This window comes from Salvia splendens, chromosome 21, assembly GCF_004379255.2.
Source record: "Salvia splendens isolate huo1 chromosome 21, SspV2, whole genome shotgun sequence".
Taxonomy (NCBI): Eukaryota; Viridiplantae; Streptophyta; class Magnoliopsida; order Lamiales; family Lamiaceae; genus Salvia; species Salvia splendens.
In genome coordinates, this window is record NC_056052.1 from 15,071,820 (window position 1) to 15,083,036 (window position 11,217).

Genomic DNA, 11,217 nt, shown 5'->3' on the forward strand with positions numbered 1-11,217 from the left:
TTCATCCATCGTATAAAACACTCCATAGAATAACGCATCATACTTTGCACCTCATAACATAAATATCATCATACTTCCATAGCTCAATTTTCCAAACGAAAAGTTAAAACTATTTTTCTCGAAACTCAAAAATTTTCGAATAATTCATAAACACAGTATTTCCATTGATCAATTTTTTTCATAAAAGATAAATCACCCCATTGCATAACATACGTCTTTCTATCACCATAGATATTCATCTTCTCGCAAAACACATATATATATTTTTTTACAACCATAGCTCCTCTATCCCATTGTAAAACATACTTATTTTTCATAACCATAGTTCTTCTATCCCATTGTAAAACATACTTTATTTTCATAACCATAGTTTCTCATCTCCTTTCCTGAAAACTTTCTCATAAAATTTTTTTCATAAAAATAAATTACCTCTTTCTTGATTGAGCATGGCGAAGCGAGGTGTTGAGCCTTCAATACACAATTATTATTTTACCTTCTTTTACTTTATTGTATTTATTACTTTAGTTTAGCGAAGCAAGTCTAGACTAAGACTGAAAAAGACTCTCGGGTCCAGAGCGGAAAGAAAAATTGCTCTGATACCACTTTGTCACGCCCGCATTTTCTAAAGATAGAAAACATGGTTGATCGAGACTAGGGGAGGATTAAAGAAGCGGGTAAGAAAGGGGAAAACAACACAACTCGACCATAACTTGAAACAAATGGGAATAGCTCGAATAAAATCAGAGTATCTCAACAATCAACATTCAACAACTCAAAAATGAATATTACCTCAACGATACAAGAACTTAAAAGAAAGACAACTACTTAGCGGAAGCATTTGAGAGAAGGAATATGCCACGTGTGAAGACATGACACATTCTAAACACTTAATTTCTTCAACGGTCTTGCTCAACACCCACCGCACCCGTCACGCTCAACCTGCAATTTTAAAAGAAAAGCAGGACTGAGTACTTGATGCACTCAGTGGACTCATGCCGAAATCATTTTATAAAAAGTATTTATCATGCCACCATTGAGTGACCTCGGGTTTAACTTTGAAAATGCCCGAGACACTAAAATCATTTCCATTGTAAAATTCGACTGATCAGTCATTTTCCCATAGATGTCTACCATATCTGATCCATTGATGACAAGGAATGTGGCCACATTCCAAGTCACTAGACCGGCCGACCCAAAAGATGGCTCACGATCTCCATAGGTGTACACTAGCCTGAATAGGGACTCACTCCCTAGACAGACCCGAATTCGATTATCCATTGATGGCAAAAGCCACATCAGATAGGTTCCATAGAATAAAACAAAACACGGCATGACAAATATTCATATCATTTTCACATAAAAATATACTTTGGGCATTGCCCTTATTTAAAAAGAAAGTCCACCTCAAATGTTTAACTCCTCAATCACCTTCTGCTTCAACCACAAACGATGTGCAAAGTTCACCCTTTTTTTAAAATAATATGATATGCTAAAATCAGACTTTGCAAAATAAATTAATTTAAAACAATGCATGCATCCTACGTGCGTGTGCTCAAATTATTCATCGTTCTTTCACATAGATGAACATACATATTCTCGCACAATCAGTCCAACGCCTATTCAAAATTATTTAATTAGCCAAGCAGAAGATACTAAACGCAAACTACATAGCAATTAAACAGAAACTCTCCAACCCGTTTATTTAATTTACAAGGCCCAACTAGAAGTATTAAAGTAGCCCAACATTTAAAAGCTAAAGCAAGAAAAGGAAACAGTAGCATTATATACTCCCTGCCACCACACGTCTGCTTCCCAAAAACACAACTCAAACAAGCATCTCCCTCTCTCTCCCTCTCCCTCTCTAAATCTCACGCTCTCTCTGACATTCTTCTACAACTCTCACAAATGAACACAAAGCTCATTCTCAATTTCTCATCTCTTCCTCTCCTCTGTACTCTCCCTTCCATATTCTCAATTTTGCAAAACATCAATCCCAATTCTCATCTCACAATTTAAAGTCTCAAAACAGAAACTGCAAAACCCAAAATAGAAGTACAAAACGCGGCTCCAACTCTCTCCCTCTCTCGGCCTTTGCTGCACCAGCAACCACCGCTGCCAATGTCACTGCCTCTCCGTCACCGCCGAGCTCCAGCTCTCAGCTCCGTTCACCAACCGCCGACGCCAAGCACAAACAGGTACGCCCCTCTCCCTTTTCCCCATTCTAAACCCTTTATTAAGTTTTCTAATAGTTTGATTTCAGTTATTAATGGGCATCAAGAATTGAGGTTGGAAGAAACAAAGAGGCAACATCTAAGCATTAAAGATCGAGGCTTTAATAAATCATTCAACAATTTTCAAGGGTGAATTAAATTCTAGTGGAGGAACTACCGTGAATCATGAATTATGCCAAGAAAAATTGAGGGGAAAAGGCTATACCTGTTCGTTCAAGGAATGGACTTCAATGTGCAGGAAGAAAACTTGATGAAACTCACGGCTGCCCTACTCCAGACGTGATGAAAATTTTGTGGGACGGTTTGGGTGTATATATTCACATATAAATTGTAGATTTGAAACTGATATGGAGTAGTATAATAATTCTGTGGAGATTTGGTTTGTTGGAGAGATTTTAGGGAGTAGAGATATGAATAAATCTTTTGTTGATGGGTTTGGATAACTATATTTGACCAAGTCAACTAGGAAAAGATTTAATTAGATTAATTTGATTTTTTTTTTCTTATTTTTTTTCAGGGTGTTACAATTTTATCTATATAAACTAATAATTCGTGTTTAATAGCAAAGTAATTAGTAATACTAATTATGATATTTAATTATCATCCACTTTATTTATGTATCGCTTACTACTGCAAGTTTTATTATTATTTGTATAATACGTATATATGTATATTATGAATATGTGATTAATTATACTTAAAGTTTACTACTATTTGATTATATACTAGGAGTATTTACTAAATGTATGTTTATTCATATATCTTTGTGTATAATATTATTTTGAAACATTACTTTTGAAAATAATACTATGAAATTATTTATTTTTATACATAAATATTAAATTTTTTATTTACAATAACTTACTACTAGTATAATTTATATATTTAATCATATTTATTGATAAAATATTAATAAAATTCAACCATTCACTAAACTTTTATAGGTGGAGGTGTAATGTTTTTGGGATATACTATTAATATATTATATATTCTATCATTCACTTAATTAAAAATATTTGTTATATTATATAATTATATATATACACATTTATAACAGTATAACGGTTCGACCAGTGATTAAACCGGTTGGACCGGTTGAACCATGAACCAGTGGCTTTGCTAGTTTACTTATCGGTCCGGTTTTTAAAACATTGGTGTGTATAACTTTTGTTTGAATTGGGCATTTTATAATTTCGATTTCCGATTATGATTGGACGAAGAATTGTTTCCGATTGATTTTTTTTTGTTTCATTATTTATTACTCCATTTTATTTATTGGACTGGGGAATGGTTCTCGTTTGGGCTCTAAGCTTAAAACGAACATATACTTAAAATGAACATATACTTAAAATTAGGAATACAAAATATACTTCCTCCGTCCCATAAAAATAAGTCATTTAAGGTTGACACGAGTTTTAATGCATAATTAGTAAAGTAAGGGAAAAAATAGTTAAAATTGCGTAGTGGATTGTAGGAGCCATAAATTTATACTATAATTAAAAGCTCGGTTGTTTTGGGGTGAAATTTAAGGGACTTCCCCCCGTTCTCAAATTTCAGTTTAGGGAGGAATTTTGCAAATGCCATCCGCCAACTCACACTTCCATGATTTGACCAATAATTAAAATGACTCCACCACCTTCATGCATTAAAACCAGTAGTTAATAGAATCATTTTTAGTTGTAAAGCTAACTAAACATCACATCATTTATATATATATATTATATAGGATTGTATATATATAGAGTTGTGATCATATGATAACCCCTAAATATCGTAATAACCCTATAACCAAATCTGGACCACACATTTTTAAAATCACGCGGTTGAGATTCAAACTTAGAATTACTTCACAAAAAAAAAGCGCGGGGGTAAAACTGTCATTTTCCTCATTTAATTTATGAATTTCGCCAAATATCACGTAAAATGATAAAATGATAAAATGATATGTTTATTGCATAGAATGATAGTTTTGAGATTCAAACTTAGATTTACTTCATAAAAAAAAGCGCGGGGGTAAAACTGTCATTTCCCTCATTTAATTTCTGAATTTCGCCAAATATCACGTAAAATGATAAAATAATAAAATGATAGGTTTATTGCATAGAATGATAGTTTTGTCGGATAGAATGATACTCTGAGTTGATAAAATGATACTTTTGACTAACTGATAAAATGATACGTTTATTGCATAGAAAGATAGTTTTGCCGGATAGAATGACACTCTGAGTTGATAAAATGATACTTTTGACTGACTGATAAAATGATAGGTTTATTGTATAGAATGATAGTTTTGCCGGATAGAATGATACTCTGAGTTGATAAAATGATACTTTTAGCTTATAAATGTTAGGTTTACTGCATAAAATGATAGTTTTGCCGGATAGAATGATACTTTCAGCCGATAGAATGATAGTTTTGCCGGGTAGAATGATACTTTCAGCCAATAGAATGATAAGTATTTTTGGTGTATAAAATGACATTTTTGTTTAATAAAATGATACTTTTACCTGATAAAATGACAGTAACCTTATAAAAATGATACTCTGAGTTGATAAAATGATACATTTACTGCTTTGTAAGTTTGTATATTATGTATTGTGCTGATTATATTAGGTTTATTGCATAGAATGATAGTTTTGCCGGATAGAATGATACTCTGAGTTGATAAAATGATACTTTTGACTGACTGATAAAATGATAAAATGATAAAATGATATATGTTAGGTTTATTGCATAGAATGATAGGTTTGCCGGATAGAATGATACTTTTAGCCGATAGAATGATAGTTTTGCCGGATAGAATGATACTTTCAGCCGATAGAATGATAGGTATTTTTGGTGTATAAAATGACATTTTTGTTTAATAAAATGATACTTTTACATGATAAAATGATAATCTAAGCGAATAAAATGACAGTAACCTTATAAAAATGATACTCTGAGTTGATAAAATGATACGTTTACTGCTTTGTAAGTTTGTATATTATGTATTGTGCCGATTATATTAGGTTTATTGCATAGAATGATAGTTTTGACGGATAGAATGATAATCCGAGTTGATAAAATGATACTTTTGACTGACTGATAAAATGATAAAATGATAAAATGATATATGTTAGGTTTATTGCATAGAATGATAGGTTTGCCGGATAGAATGATACTTTCAGCCGATAGAATGATAGTTTTGCCGGATACAATGATACTTTCAGCCGATAGAATGATAGGTATTTTTGGTGTATAAAATGACATTTTTGTTTAATAAAATGATACTTTTACATGATGAAATGATAATCTAAGCGGATAAAATGACAATAACCTTATAAAAATGATACTCTGAGTTGATAAAATGATACGTTTACTGCGTTGTGAGTTTGTATATTATGTATTGTGCCGATTATATTAGGTTTATTGCATAAAATGATAGTTTTTCCTGATAGAATGATACTCTGAGTTGATAAAATGATACTTTTGACTGACTGATAAAATGATAAAATGATATATGTTAGGTTTATTGCATAGAATGATAGGTTTGCCGGATAGAATGATACTCTGAGTTGATAAAATGATAGGTTTGCCGGATAGAATGATACTTTCAGCCGATAGAATGATAGTTTTGCCGGGTAGAATGATACTTTCAGCCGATAGAATGATAGGTATTTTTGGTGTATAAAATGACATTTTTGTTTAATAAAATGATACTTTTACATGATAAAATGATAATCTAAGCGGATAAAATGACAGTAACCTTATAAAAATGATACTCTGAGTTGATAAAATGATACTTTTGACTGACTGATAAAATGATAAAATGATATATGTTAGGTTTATTGCATAGAATGATAGGTTTGCCGGATAGAATGATACTCTGAGTTGATAAAATGATACTTTGACTGACTGATAAAATGATACAATGAGCGAAATTAAGAAATTAAATGAGCGAAATTTGGATACGTAAATTTTATCATGAGCGAATTGACATATTTAACCCCACGCTTTTTTTTATGAAGTAAATCTAAGTTTGAATCTAGACAGCGTGATTTTAAAAATGTGTGGTCCAGATTTAGTTATAGGGTTATTACGGAAATTAGGGTTATCATTATAATGCACCCCTATATATATATATATATATATATAATACATTTTATATGCATATGAAACCTATAGCATTACAAGGTTTTCCCACCCAAATAAAAAGTAGGCTTTCCCTTCCATAAAAAACGTGGATTTTCCCTCCTAAAAATAATGATGGTTTTAGAGCAAAAAAAATTGAAATTTAAAATTTTAAATCCAAGATTTATTTAGAAAGTTGCTCTATAAATATCAGTTGCAACAACACACATTCATAAATTACAGGTTCTTCTCTCTCTCTTTACGTTTACTTTCATATCTTTCTTCATTTTTGTATATTTTTTTATTTTAATATTTCTCTGCTTATCTTAACCGTTTATATTTTGTAGATACTTAAGGTATGTAATGTTGGGGTTTTGGAGCCCCTTGCACAACGGAAGACTTGTACAAACAAATAAATCAGACGTAGGATCTATTTGACCGATTATGGAATTAATCTATTCACATGTCAACACATGCTAGAACGCAAATAATTCATGCTCATAGAATATAAATCATAAACATGAATTCTACGGTTTAGAGTTACCGATTTGATTCTCCAAATAATCATCGATTGCTCGCGCCTTCTCCACGATGATCTTCAATACTAGACCACGGATCTTCTGACTGGTGTCCCGAACTGTATTCCGACATCAGGGTGGGCTGATCTTATCGAAAGACTAGGACTCGAATAAAGAAGACAGAACTTTCTCACGGAGGAGAAGCTGAAAATCTCACGGAGGAGAAATTCCTGAAATTTTCGTCCCCCCTCTCCAATTAGAGAGGGACGAAATTTTCTCATATTTTGAATAATGATTCTTTCTCTTTTATTCTCCTATTTATATTAAGTTCATATTGGGCCCAGTCAGAGATCTATGGAAGGTTTTGGATATGGGGTCCCCCAATTAGCTTTTTACTAATTAAATTGAACCCACAATTTAATACAAGCTTATATTGGAATATTACGAGCAACCACTACAGACGTAATATTGACCTCCCCATCCAAATATGAAATTACAAGTAATCCGGGTTTCCATTTTGTTTATTATTATTTATTTCTCGCGCTTAAGATAGAAATGTCCATTAATTAATTAACATCTTATCAATTCCAAGAGTGGACTTAGCAAGAAACACTTATTTATTATTCATGGAATAATTAAATTCCAACTGGTCAGTTTCCGAATAATAAAACCTTGTTCAAGCTCCTCTTGAGGACATTATAAAACGAGACTCACCTCGCGCACGATTCAACATAATAATAATCCTAGCACCGCTAGATAATGATCACCACTACCCAATTTACCTGGATCGTTGGGTGACGAAAAACCCGCACCTTTGGTAAGTCAAAGTAGTAGATACTCAATATCGTATGCTCAATGCTAACGTACATTGATTAAGAAATAGATATTTATCAAGACCTCGTCTTTCAGTAGATAGCATAAAGACACGTCTTGCTGTTAGATCCATTTAGTGCTATACCACACCAACGTCATCTTATTTCAATAAGGCTTAGAAATAATCGGACTGACATTGCAACCTTTAACAATAGCCAAAGCCTATCTAGGTTGTGAAATTCTTCTTTTTCTTTTGCAAAACATTGCTTAGAACCGACTGTAGTACCTTAAAGTGAGCGCAGCCCACGACCAGTCTACTAAGCAAAAGACTTAGGCTTTGTTTACTTGTTATGCATTTAAATGTTTATAAAACATCTTATAAACGCACAAGTAAACACAATGTAATAATATACTGATTCTATTCGTGCAAACTGCTCGAATAATACTGAATCGAGTTAAAAGTGGATTGTAGAGTTTTTCCGTATACAAGCAAGATTCCTATTCGTGCGAATTTGCTCGAAACATGCTTTTCAGTATACTAAACCTAACAATCTCCCACTTATACTCAAAACATGCTTTCGAGTATACCCACTGCCAAAAACTCTCTCACTTATACACAAAGCATGTATTGGAGCTAGATATATCGAACTACCATTCATTTCACATCATGTTTGAAACATGTTGCCACAAATGCATTTTTCTGTGAAAAATCTGTTTGGTTGTTCTCTGATAATATCTTTTGCGTCACTATGCCTTTGCTGCGTACTTGATCTTTAATTAATTTCATCTCTCTATGTGATTGTTTAGCTTATGATCTCGTGTTCCTCTTGAGTTAGCCTTTGCTAGAGTAAAAATTGTAACATCCCAAAATTTTTGTGACTTTATTTTCAAATGGGTGTCGAATAAAATTTCCTTTTATGAAATTAATTGTTTCTATGTGATTAAGTTGATTATATGAAATAATTGTTATGAGTGATGTGGAATGAAGTATTGTCTAATTGTTATATGTTCCAATGTGAGGAAATTAATTAAGTGAGATCATGCATTTTATTCTAGCCAATTTAATGGGATATTTTCGGCCTCTTCAAAATTATTGGAATTAATATTCTCTTCTTGGATTTAATTAATTGTTTTGGAATTTTTATCCAAATTAAATCCAAACCAAATTATCCCTAATTTATGCTACATGAAATTCGAACTCTAGCAATTTTTTTTGGGAGTTTCGAAAAATCCCCTATTTAATAGGAGGATGAATTATTTTGCTTTGATTTAATTGATGCCTTATTGATTCCCTTCTTTTATTTCAAATCCAATTAAATCATGCCACATTTTACTTCCTCACTCTAATTGAATTGATATTTGAAATATTTCCTTGTGGCAATTAAAGCCAAATTTTCGCCCCTTCCCTATTTGTGGAGAAATTGTATTTGTTTCCTATTGTTGTGGAATCCCTTTTTATTCAAATAAATACCTATATCTAATTAATTGGGGATGTGAAATATTGTCCATCTATTTTTGTCTCCATCCCACACGCCCCCTATGCCTTATTTTTTTTTCCTTGTGGGAATTTAATTATTTGTTACCTATTTTATGGGAGCCTTTTCCCATAAAAGAAATTACCAAATTTAAATCCTGTTCTATTTAATTGAGGATTTAAATAATTTCCTTGTGCATTCCCCCTCAAATTTTTCGGCCCCTACCCCATGTTTCCTACTTGGATATTTAATTTATTTTGTTCCCTTGTTTATGGAATATTCATTTTCCTTATTTCCTAAATTGAGAATTTATTTCCCTCCAAGTAAATATCAAATAATCCCTTGTTAATTTGCAGCCATAATTTTTGAAAATCATGCTCCTTATAATTGTGAAATTTTTATTCATTAGCCTATATTTTAATTCTCCACAATTTATTTATTTAATTTACTCATGGACCTAAACCTAGAATATATTTACCTCTTAAACAAACCCTAGCCCCCCATTCTCTCAAATTTTTGCCACCCTCTCTCCCTCATTCTCTCCCACACGTCTTCCCTCTTCTCCCACTCTCCCATCTCCAAAAATCTCCCATTCAAGCTTATTCTTGCAACCATTGAAGGTATTTTTCAAGAGTCTCCGACGGATCGCTTCGTTCTTTGCTTCTACCGATTTATTTTTGTCAAAGAAGGTATATTTGCTCACTTTTCCTCATCCTTTTTGTTTGAACCATGTTCTTGAGTCCTACATGCATGTAGAGGGTGTAGGATTAATAGATCGCAAGATTTATCGGGGGGAAAGTGTGTTGTCGTAAGAACTTGGATGGATATGTGTTTTTGATTGATATCATGTGATGTTGGATTGGAATATTGGTGAATGATGTGAGTTTATGTGCAAATATGTGTATGAGAACCTTGTAAGCATGATTCTGTGTTTTCGAGCATGAAAAATCGGTGTTTGTTTGATGGAAGAAGAAAACCCTATGTTCGAACTATGAATCTGAAATCTGTGGTGCACGACCAGTAACTTATGATCTGTAATTGACCCATCAAACGAACGAATTTTGACATGCAATTTTTACTGAGTAAACTTCAAGGTGTTTCCTGTGTCTCGTGTGAATTTCAGCCCTTTTTTATCAAAAAATGAATTTTTATTAAATGTTTGAAGTTGACTGCGCAAATCTGCCAGAAACTCGTGTTCTCGGCAGGAAGGTTTCGTTTTCTGTTTTACTGGCCAAATGACCTCTGATTGATGTGATTCTTGAACTATATGCAAATTTGAAGTGTCTTCTGAGTCGTGTTAAATTTTCAGCCTTTTTGGGCATTGGATGAATTTATGGTGAATATTTCAAATGAACTGCACAGTGCTGTCAGAAAGTATATGTTCCGACCAGAGAGTTTAATATGTGTTATGACTGAATAAATGACGTGATTTCAGTGCGAAAAATTGTATGGATGAACTTGAATGTGTCTTCCGTGTTGTGACCAAAATTTAGCTTCATGTGAGGTCGGGTGAATTTATAGTGATTTTTACAAAACGGTCGCACAGTTCTGCCAGTTTTCTGCCTTGTTAAAATAACTCTTATTTTCAAGTTTAAAAGTATTATATGATGCATGTATGTCCAAGGAACGTGTTGAATGATGTGATCACGTGAGATAAGTTGAAATATATTACGGTGTGTCTTTCCATCTTTGTGACGTATGTTGGGGTTGGGTAATTGAGAAAGACGATGAGAGAGAAACGTTAGGACATGCATAGTAATGTGTTTTTGGTGGAAGGCTGACTTGTGTTGTCATTTACAAGGGTGATTGTGTATTCGTGAACTCGGGGAACGAGAGTTGCCATAAGTTGGGTTGTGAATTGTTAAGCGAACGAGGTGGGCTTTCTTTCCAAACCTCTTTATTTTTTCGAAAATACTAGGTGAAGTAATAAGGGTGGTTTAACTTGTTATGTCATGCCATGTTGTTTTTGTTATGAGATTGTGTGTCTGATGCCTAGTTCGTTTGAGTTTACTCCGTTAGGCTACATGGCTGTGTTGTGAAACGAATTCGGGTCTGAGTAGGGCCGTAAAC